Here is a 10,469-nt window from a genome sequence, read left to right as displayed (position 1 = left end):
TAAATTAACATAAAAAAACTAAAAATGAAAAGAAGCAATTATAGTTACTAAAGGTGCCTTGTTAGAAACCTGTTTGTGGTTAATTACCAGCAACCCTCAGCTGGCTGCTGACTGACTCATCGCATCTCACTGGTTTGCACAGCTTGTCGCGTAGCACCCGCCCCTTGCATGGAATCGAAGAGCTCATTTGTAGGGTGTGATATTGAAGCAGCAGGGAGTCTTGGGCAGGAGGCAATAGGCCTTGTTAGCTTGCCGCGCCTGCTAATCCGCTGACGGCACGCTGTGCACACTAATCACTGCACCTTCGCTGATGCCTACAGACCATACAAAGCAACTTGATCGTTTCAAGATATTTGAAGTTATATTTTTTTAACTTCACATAATATAGTCTACGTTGAAAAGAGCGTCATCGCAATGCTCAGACCTTTTCGGTAACTTGAATGAATATTTTCATATTTAAAAGATTGTTTTAATATATACGGTAGATATAAAAAAAAATTTACCGGAACTCATTTGCAATCTCAAACATCTTATAAAACCAATTTTTAAATACACAAGGATAGTTATTTATCCAACATAAAGGTAGCATGCAATTCAATTATAGAGGTGTTTATACACTTGTAACAACAGCATGTTATGGAAAGGATAAAAACAGTACTTTTATATTATTGGAATGAAGCTGTCCAGAAACCAAAAGCTGATAATTGGCTACTCGGAAGCTAATTTGAAATTTGTCTGCAGCACAGCAGGGAGCCCAGAAAACATGGTCTGTCATCAGTTTTAGTTGCATCTTTTTTTTGCCTTTTCCTCTGCTGATAAGCTGTTCATCAGCTTATCAAACCTCGGGGACGGGAGGAGGTAGTGTGATAAAGGTGTTGCGCGTCTGTGGAGCTCTATATGACCTGGGAAATTGGTTTTTCTATACGCTTCACAATAGGCAGGTTGTTTATCCAGGATTGAGTCTTGTGTGTACACTGTTTTTGCCAATTTTATATAGACTGGGTGTAGGACTGGCATCAAGTTATTTTGGAAAACGGAACACTATGACGATAAAGCAACACATTAACGTGCCGAAAAAAAATTGTGTTTTTAATCAGTATTTATTATTTGCTATGACCATGGATATGTAATTTGGATATTGACCAAGGAAACCGAACAAATTATAAAAGTGCACAAAGCAGCATGGAGAGTAGTATGCCGAGAATTGCACATGGAGAGACAGAAACAGGAGTACATAGATCGGAACATGTGCAAGTTGAAGACATTATATTGGCATAAAATGTCAAGTGGGACTTGGGCAGAATATGTCAATTTGAAGAGATGATGCCCAAAGGTTGAGAACACATTCCACGAGGATGTCCACCGCGCATTAGCTTGTGTGCAGGAGCCAAATGGACTTGCATTGCGAGACCATGAAACATGGTGATGGCTTGAGGATACCTTCATCCTCTAGTATATAGATTACGACTGATGATGCTTCAAAGCAATCATTGTTTACATTAAAGAAATTAACATAACTTACTGGCATTTTCTAAGGAAACCTTTTCAACGTCTTATCTCCGTGGCTATCATTTGCCAAAACAAATTTTTTCTCTCAACAACAGAAAAAATGGCTTATTTTTAAATCGTTTATATTCAGTTCGCTTGCTTGCGTGCTTGCTTGCTTGCTTACGACCGTGCAAATCTTTCGGTCGTTTTTTAACCCACTTCCCGTGATCCAATCGAGCTGACATTTTGCACACAGACTCGTTGTGCGAGACAATTAATGTTCGTGAAATTTTTTTTCCAAAATTTTACACTGTTTAGGGAAAACAAATTAAATATTTAATTACCAATTGCTTAATACTGGCAGACAATCATCTGACCCATAGGTGGCAGCCATCTCAAGCCAGAGGACGAGAGGACTCTAGCCGCCACGCATATAAAGGATTTAGAGTGAAAAACTTTGTTTTTACGGGTTATACTTATTTATAACTAACCTAATCGTGGCACTTACCTTCAAGCAGAAATGCATTGATACCCCTTTATGGTACAGGGCTTAACATAATATCGGTATCCGTTACCTTTATTAGCCATTCTCACGTCACTGTTAATTGCTCTTCCATGTAGCAGTGTGAAGAAGCAAGGAGGACTTGGGTTCGATCTTCAACTCGGGTGCCATCCCGTGTGGAGTTTGTTTGCTCTGCTCCCGTTCTCGACGGTTTCCCTCTGGGTTCTCCCGGTATCCCCTCAGTTCAACTAAACAAAGCTCACATACAGTCTTCTTGGTTCTTTCGGTAAAGTCACGTAGAAGGGAAATAATAAAATAATAAAAATAAAACATTATAAAATACAATTCTCACGACGTTTCGGCCACAACGCTAGCAGCCGTCCTCAGGTGAAGAACAGGTCTATCGGAAAGACAGCGTCTGAATGGATTCAGAAGCATCATCATGAATGAATTCAAACGCTGTCTCTCCGACAGACCTCTTTTTCACCTGAGGACGGCTGCTTGCGTTGTGGCCGAAACGTCGTGAGAATTGTATTTTATTATGTTTTATTTTTATTATTTTATTATTTCCCTTCTACGTGACTTTACCGAAAGAACCAAGAAGATGAATCCCTGCAGTCACGAAAGCTTTAAATCGAAACTCACATACAGTGTTAGTCTCGGTTACATTTACACAAACTAGAAATTTAACTCACAAATTACTCACATAGCAATAAGCACCCCCTGCTGACAGGCCAGCGCCCATGCCGTGCCAGGTGTTGAGTGTCCGTGTGCTGCACAGGGGACAGCTGCTGATAGGACGATCTGTGCTCTAAGATGTTTTGCTACGTGATATAGTGCAATATAAACGCAAATCCATTCACGTGTACTTCCTAACAAGATCATAAACGGCTCTTATAATACACATTTAAATATTAACCTTGAATCAAACTGATTTTATTGTGAATTCTATAAAATCATATCGCTTGAGAATAAAATCATATAGCATTTTATAGGAGGTGGCATTGAATTTTCTAGAACATTATACTTATATTCTTAGGCATAAATACACATTGATGACCACCGAAATTTCAATATTAACGTCTGCATTATTTTTTAATAACCTTGGTGTTTAAAAAAAAAAAGGTACAGTCATGTTCTTTTCCTTTCTATTTTAGAATTGCGAATCGTCGCAGCGGTGGTCGTGTGACAGCTTGAATTCGGGGTGAACAACCCTCTACCTGTGCTATGCCAGACAGTCAATAAACACTTTCGCTCTTGACGTTGTCACATCTGAAAAATGTCAGCATCTTACGGGAGATGCTGGGTTATGCTTAATGGGCTTCAGGAGTGAGGGCCAAGATTTCATATTCCCTCTCGTCTAGATGCATCGACGAGCTGTCTTTTTTGTCGGTACAGAAATTGTGATATGAGTTATAGAGTTGACGGAATAATTTGGGATTCATCATTTTGCATTCGAACACATATATATGTTAAGTTTTGGAACGTGTAAAACACACCTCTTAATTATATTTGTTATGTCTGTGAAAACCCTGTAAATCCCATAGGTAGCAGTACCGCAGAATAAATTAAATAATTATTTAAATCAGAGTCATAGCTAAAATGAGAAACATGTCATTTAATGACATTTTATTTCAAGACGCTTGATACGTGGATACTTTCTGCATTTAAAACTAGTTATTCTACACTGAATATATTGGTGAAAGCAATAATCCAATAAATGCATTTTTTTCCATTTAGTTTTCACCTTTTGTGAGCTGTAAGTCCTTAGAGCAAACACGTAATGTATATAGCTCCCTACATGGTTTCAACACTTTGAACCAACCCACCTTACGCTAAGAAAACGTGAACTTAGAACATTGAGTACAATTCTTCATCAAAGTTTTCATTGAAAAGTCTCTCGAAGCTCACATAAACCATGAACAATGGTCATATCTTATTGGCAGCCTCAATACAGTGGTCGAAATTTCACATTCATATTACGGGAACCAGTTTAGACTTAAAGCTTTCGTGACTGCAGGAATACATATTCTATGGGTCTTTTGGTAAAGCCTTTACCGAAAGACCCATAGAAAATGGGAACCAGTTTCTCTATGAAAAAATGACGGCTTACAATTCATTGACTCCAGAAGGATTATGGGTAGGTTCACCCCAGAACAGGATTTAAACCCTGGTCCACAAACCAATCATTTTCCTTTGCAGCAAAATGAGAGTGGTGACTGAGAGATTGGCTCTGTAAAAAAAACATTTGTAAAGATTCGAACGATGAACTACTTGGAGCCACTTTTTATTAATACAGAACAATCTAACTCTGGGCTTCGTGCTTGATCTTGAAGCTGTACTTTCCCTCGAACGTCACCTCCCCTGCGCTCTGCCCTTTCATATCTTTCCAGTCCCCTTTCTCGAATGTTCCCTCATTATTTTACCCTTAGCCAACACCTGTCCTTGCCCTCTGACGGATCACAACCGTCGCCTCTGGGTTCCACGTTGTTTCCCGCTTATTCCCATTCAAACCTTTTCCTACAATCACTTCAAAAGCCTGCCTCCCTTGGCCTATATTTGAATAACTGTTAGGCTGTACACCGTATTGATGCCCTGATGCTTTCTTGTTTTCAAGGTCCAACCAGCGATGGCCTGACCGTGGACTTTGCGGAGCTGGGGATGGGGATCGTGTCTCCACTGGGTGTCTGACAACCCCCTACCTCCTCGTGGTGCCGCACGGGCAACACTTTCGTGGGCAGTGCCGTGGGGGGAGGGCCAATTCAGATTGGCCTTTCCCCTCATGGCGTTTGTAGCCACCAAAGCAGCCAAACGGGGGCTCTGGATGGGTGCGAGGAGCTGGTGACCCCTCCACCTTCAATTAACTATCACTAAACTACGAGGTAAAACTTTTATTAAGCTTGTGCCGGAAGCCCCGGGGGGACAGGCGTCTATTACGTCTCCAGGCCAAACCCCATTTGGTGGAGCCAGGAAACTGAATTCTTACCCTCGGGGTTCCTCCAGAAACAACAAAAAACCAATGCGTATGGCCACGTGGAATGTTCGAACGCTCACTGCGGAGGAGAGGCTGCCACTCATCTGTCGAGAGCTGGACCGATACCGCCTGGATCTTTGTGGTATTCAGGAGGTCCGGTGGACCGGCTCTGGCTCCTGCCATCATGAGGGATGGACAGCCGTCTACTCGGGGCAGGAAGACTGCCAAAAAGCAGGATGTTGTTCTTCTTCTAAATAAAAGAATGAAGGGGACATAGGAGCGGGGCGGTGAGGTGTGGGAAGCTGTAAGCCCTAGACTACTTTGGGCTCGCCTTCCCATCAACCAGAGGCGAGGAGTGGTGGTCGTGGTTACTTATGCCCCCACCGAACACGAACATCCGTGGAGGGATGCAGGCAAGGCTGATGAGTTAGATGCTTTCTATGACCTCCTGTCACAGGTGCTAGCTAAAGTGGCCCCTCGGGATAGAGTCATCTTGTTGGGTGACTTAAATGCTCGAATTGGTCATGATGCTAGCACCTGGTCTGGAGTAATTGAAAGACATGGGCCAGATCAGCTCAATAACAACGGCAGGAGGCTGCTAGATTTTTGTCCAGCCCATAGGCTTGTAATTACCAACATGCTGTTCCGGCATCGGCGCATCCACACCACATCGTGGATGCATGCCGGGTCCAAGCAAGAACATTTGCTGGACTATGTAGTGACGGAACAGCGGATGCGGGCCCATGTCCTTGACACCAGGAACGACCGTGGAGCTGATCTGCCCTCTGACCGATGACTTGTCATCTGTAAGATGCGCCTGCCATTCTTCCACTCCGGTGGTGGATGTACACCCAGGACCCCATTCAAACCCTTAGTGGCATGGTGTCAGCTAGCTGATGAAAGTTGCAAGCGAGAATTTCATTATCGCTTGCGGCTGGGGTTGGCATTGTCCTCCACTCCTCCTGATGTCGAGGGGAAATGGGCGAGGTTTAGGACTGTGGCACATGCAGCTGCAATGGCTGCTTTGTATACACACCTATTACCATCTTTAGGGGAAAGAACGTTGATCCAATCTCTGACCCCCAGGAACAGGTTTGCAGATTTGCTGAGCATTTCTGTGAGGTCCTGGGGGAGGGGAAATCCCTCACCCAGGAAAACAACCTGGGACAAAGTGGGGATGACCCTGCCGAGGCTGCGGCGCCTCATATATTGGAAGAAGAAGTGACCCCCTGTGAGTGGCTGGCTGAGGTGCCATCTGTGGAGGAAGTACTGAGGGCGATCCAGAGTCTGAGACCAGGAAAGGCACTGGGCAGAGATGATCTCCCAAGTGAAATGCTGAGGGAGGGTGGCGTTTGTGCACAGACTGCCATAAATAATATCATAACAACAGTCTGGACCACTAGACGGGTTCTGCAGGATTGGAAGGATGCCCTGGTGGTCCCCGTCTTTAAGAAGGGGGACCACACAGACTGTAACAACTATAGGGGAATCTCACTCCTCAGTGTGCCGGGAAAGGTTTCTGGCAAGGATTATTCAACCTCGCCTTGCTACGCACACTTAGGAGAGGCTTGCGGAGCCCCAATACGGTTTCAGGAAAGGGCGGTCCTGCACAGATGCCATATTTTCTGTCCGTCTGCTACAGCGAAGGTGTAGGGAATTCCAGCAAGACCTACATCGCTGCTTTATTAACCTGGTCAAGGCCTATGATACCATCAGTAGGCCTGAACTCTGGGTTGTTCTTCGTGCTTTCGGAGTCCTTGCCCCTCTGCTCACAATCATTAAGGACTTTGGGGTGCGACAGGGATGTCCTTTGACTCCCACATTATTTAACATCTATTTTGACCACGTAGTTCGTAAAGCTTTCAATAGCTGTACCGGAGGAATTTCCATCTGATACAGATACAATGGGAGGCTGATCGATGCCCGGGTGTGGTCAAGGGATGGCTCCCTATTGCTCAACCACGTTATGTATGCCGATGATCTAGTAATTTCTGCTCACTCAGAGGAGGAGTTGGAGGCGCTGCTGCTGAATCTGGAGCTTGCCACCAAGAGGTGGGGCCTTACCATCAGCCCCACCAAAACTAAGCACCTGCCTGGGTATTTTGTACCATCGGATACTCCACCCCCACAACTCCCAATTGGTGATAGGGCAATTGAGGAGAGAGTGGAGAGTTTCCCATATTTTGGCAGTGTGCTCATGACCGCAGAGATCTCACTCCGAATCAGTCAAGCGGCATTATCTTTTCATCAGTTCCGTAACGCTGTGTAGAAGCTACCTGGTCTCTCGCTCCACACGAAGCTTTAGGTCTTCTCGGCCACTGTCATTCCCTCCCTTCTCTACGATTGCGAAACGTGGACCCTCCCTAATGGAACATCTTTGCCAGTTAGAAATATTAGACTGGCCTGCCTACGATCCATCCTGGGTTTAACCAGGCTGGATTGTGTGAGGAGCTCACAAATTCTTGAAAGATCTCGATAAAGTCCCATCGGTGAGCTCCTTCAGCAAGCAAGGCTGCGTTGGCTGGGCCATGTAGCCCGCATGCCCAGTCACCGCATGCCTAAACAGGTTTTGTTCGGCCGGATTGAGGGGGCTAAACGGGCGCGGCACGAGCTAGAGAAGAGATGAAGTGATGTGGTACAGGAGGATGTGGAGCTGAGTGGACTTGCCGATGACTGGTACCAGATCGGCCTCTGTGGAGGAGGCTCGTGAAGTACGCTACTGGGCAGTTGGAAACAGTCGCCCTCCAACAACAATGGAGGGCGGAGGAGCGATGCTCACAACAACGAGCGGAGCGCCGAGTGGCTAAAGCACAGCAAGTTGGCACAGTAGGGGGCACAGGTGGTGCATTGGGCAGTCATCTCTGTCAGTCGACCCGTGGCACCTGGGTCAGCCCCGTGACCTCCTGCCAGCGGAGGTTCGACATTTCACCTGACCTCAACGTGCACATAACCTGGCACAAGCGCCGTGGTGACGTCACCGCCACTTTGTGGCGAATGGCGGTTGTTGTTGTTGTTGTGAAATTCACGTAGCTAATGAGAGCGCGTGCGAGTTTGTGGTCGACTACATAGTTTGAATCATCATCAACTTCACAGTCTGAATCATCATCAACGTGTTCATTGTGTCATATTAGCCTTGCCACATACCAAGCCTAGATAAATAAGCTTAACATCATTGGATGCACTTTTTGCTTTCCAATTGCAGCGAGAATAAGACGCATTAGACATGTAGGAACGTACACTGGAAATGTAAATTTCTTTTGCACTCTTGGTCGGTAATTAGAAAAAATAAACCTGTCTAAAATTATGTTGTATGCATTCGTTAAATGTGTTTCCAAGTGTGTGCGCTGTAAACTGTTTGAACTATATTAATAATTTCACACATTCGGTTTACCGAAGTATAACCCTGTGAATGTCTGTATTTGTGTATCACTAATGCTGGGTGAGAAGTGCCTTGTAACCAATCGTGAACTTCGCTTATTGTGAACACCTCATGTAAGTGAGAGGACAGCTGGGGCTCACGGCTTGGCCATCCATAACTGTATGTCAACTGGTAAGGCTGTGTGAAGACTCCGTGACGGAAATTGTCGCATCTCTGTGGTGCGTGTGTATCACGTGTTTTTTCTCTTTTTAAATCCTTTATATTAAGTTCGCATGCTTGCTTGCTTGCGTGCTTGCTTGCTTACGACCGTGCAAATCTTTCGGTCGTTTTTTAACCCACTTCCCGTGATCCAATCGAGCTAACATTTTGCACACATACTCGTTGTGCGAGACAATTAATGTTCGTGAAAAAAAAATTCCAAAATTTTACACTGTTTAGGGAAAACAAATTAAATATTTAATTACCAATTGCTTAATACTGGCAGACAATCATCTGACCCATAGGTGGCAGCCATCTCAAGCCAGAGGACGAGAGGACTCTAGCCGCCACGCATATAAAGGATTTAGAGTGAAAAACTTTGTTTTTACGGGTTATACTTATTTAATTACTAAAAAACTAATTTTGTTTACTGGAGAAATTTAAACGTTCACTCACTACATCACACACTGTCTCGGGGTGGAGCAGTGAGCACCATGGCTAGTGCCCTGTCCTTTGAATTCGGCCCACCACTTGAGTTGGATTTCTGGCCATGGCTACTAACATGGCAAATGATAACGGAACTGGGTCTTAATCCTTCTCTTCACCAACCCCCAACTGATCAGCCTAAAGTATGGTCAAACTACATAGTGCATTAACAAATCAACATTACAAATGGTTTAATTATTTACCTCTCACACTGTAGACAGTTATATAATTTCTCAGCTATTTATACTCGTATAATGAATACATTTACGAGTTGACTTTTACTTTCTTTGAATAATGTTTTAGAATTTTCCCACTTGTTTTAGTGTTCAGTATGTTTGAGACCGATTTATTGTTGCATCGCAAGCCGATAGCAGACGTGACGACTTGGGGAGGCCTTCCTCCATCCGTGCATAGACCATGACTGGTGATGATTATGCTTTGTGTTATAGCAACGTAGCTTTATTTATATCGTCTACATGCTTTCAAAGGGGGTGATATCAGACACTGTGGATACTGTATTTTAGGCCAAGGTGTTGGACATACTGAAGCAGACTACAAGATTCTAGATTTTAAGCTTTCGTGACTGCAAGGATTCATATTCTTAGATTTTTTTCGGTAAAGTCACGTAGGAATTTTTTTTTTATTAAAATTAATAAAAGTAAAATATAAAATAAAATAAACATCACGACGTTTCGGAGGCAACACAAGCTTCCGTCTTCAGGTGGAACCGTCACAGGACGATAGCTGTATCGTGCTGTGATTTCTTTTTTTATTTCACTTTTATTAATTTTAATTTCAATTTTTTACCTACGTGACTTTACCGAAAAAACCTAAGAATAAGACTACCAGATTACAACTTTTTGTTGAAGAAAACGTATGCTCTACAAAGATGGCATTTGAACGATGAGAACCCCGTGTATTATAAGCGACACTCTAAGCACTCTCACCGCATCGTTCATGTCCTCTCAGTGCACCAACCATCCCGTTCCACCACCCTCCTTTCCAGGGGCGGTTTCTTCATTAGGGCGATTGGGCGACGCACCACCAATGTCATTCAACCACAGAGTCACGCTAGCCGTCACTGTCAGCCTCTGGATATAGTCCAATCAGCGTCATGTCACGTTCTGTGGAGTACCGCCTCTTTTTGGGCGATTTCACTCCGGCTGAGAATCGCCCCGAGTGGCCCCATAGACTTACATTCAAAGATGTTTTTTTTCGAAGGGGGGCGCTGCAATGCATTCTCTATGGCTTCCGGGAGGGCTCGCCCTAACGTGCTTACGTCATCATACGTGCTAACGTCATCATACGTAAGCACGTTTCATCCAACAATATAATTTATCGTCACCTAGTGGAATCTTTAATAAAATAAACTTGAGTGGTTTGTTTTAATAGTGAGTATATAAACTAACAAGATGTATTGTAAGAGTCACTTTATTTTTCAT

Source organism: Lethenteron reissneri, chromosome 21, assembly GCF_015708825.2.
Source record: "Lethenteron reissneri isolate LAM-NWPU_2019-01 chromosome 21, ASM1570882v1, whole genome shotgun sequence".
NCBI classification, from domain to species: domain Eukaryota; kingdom Metazoa; phylum Chordata; class Hyperoartia; order Petromyzontiformes; family Petromyzontidae; genus Lethenteron; species Lethenteron reissneri.
This window is presented reverse-complemented; position numbering follows the sequence as displayed.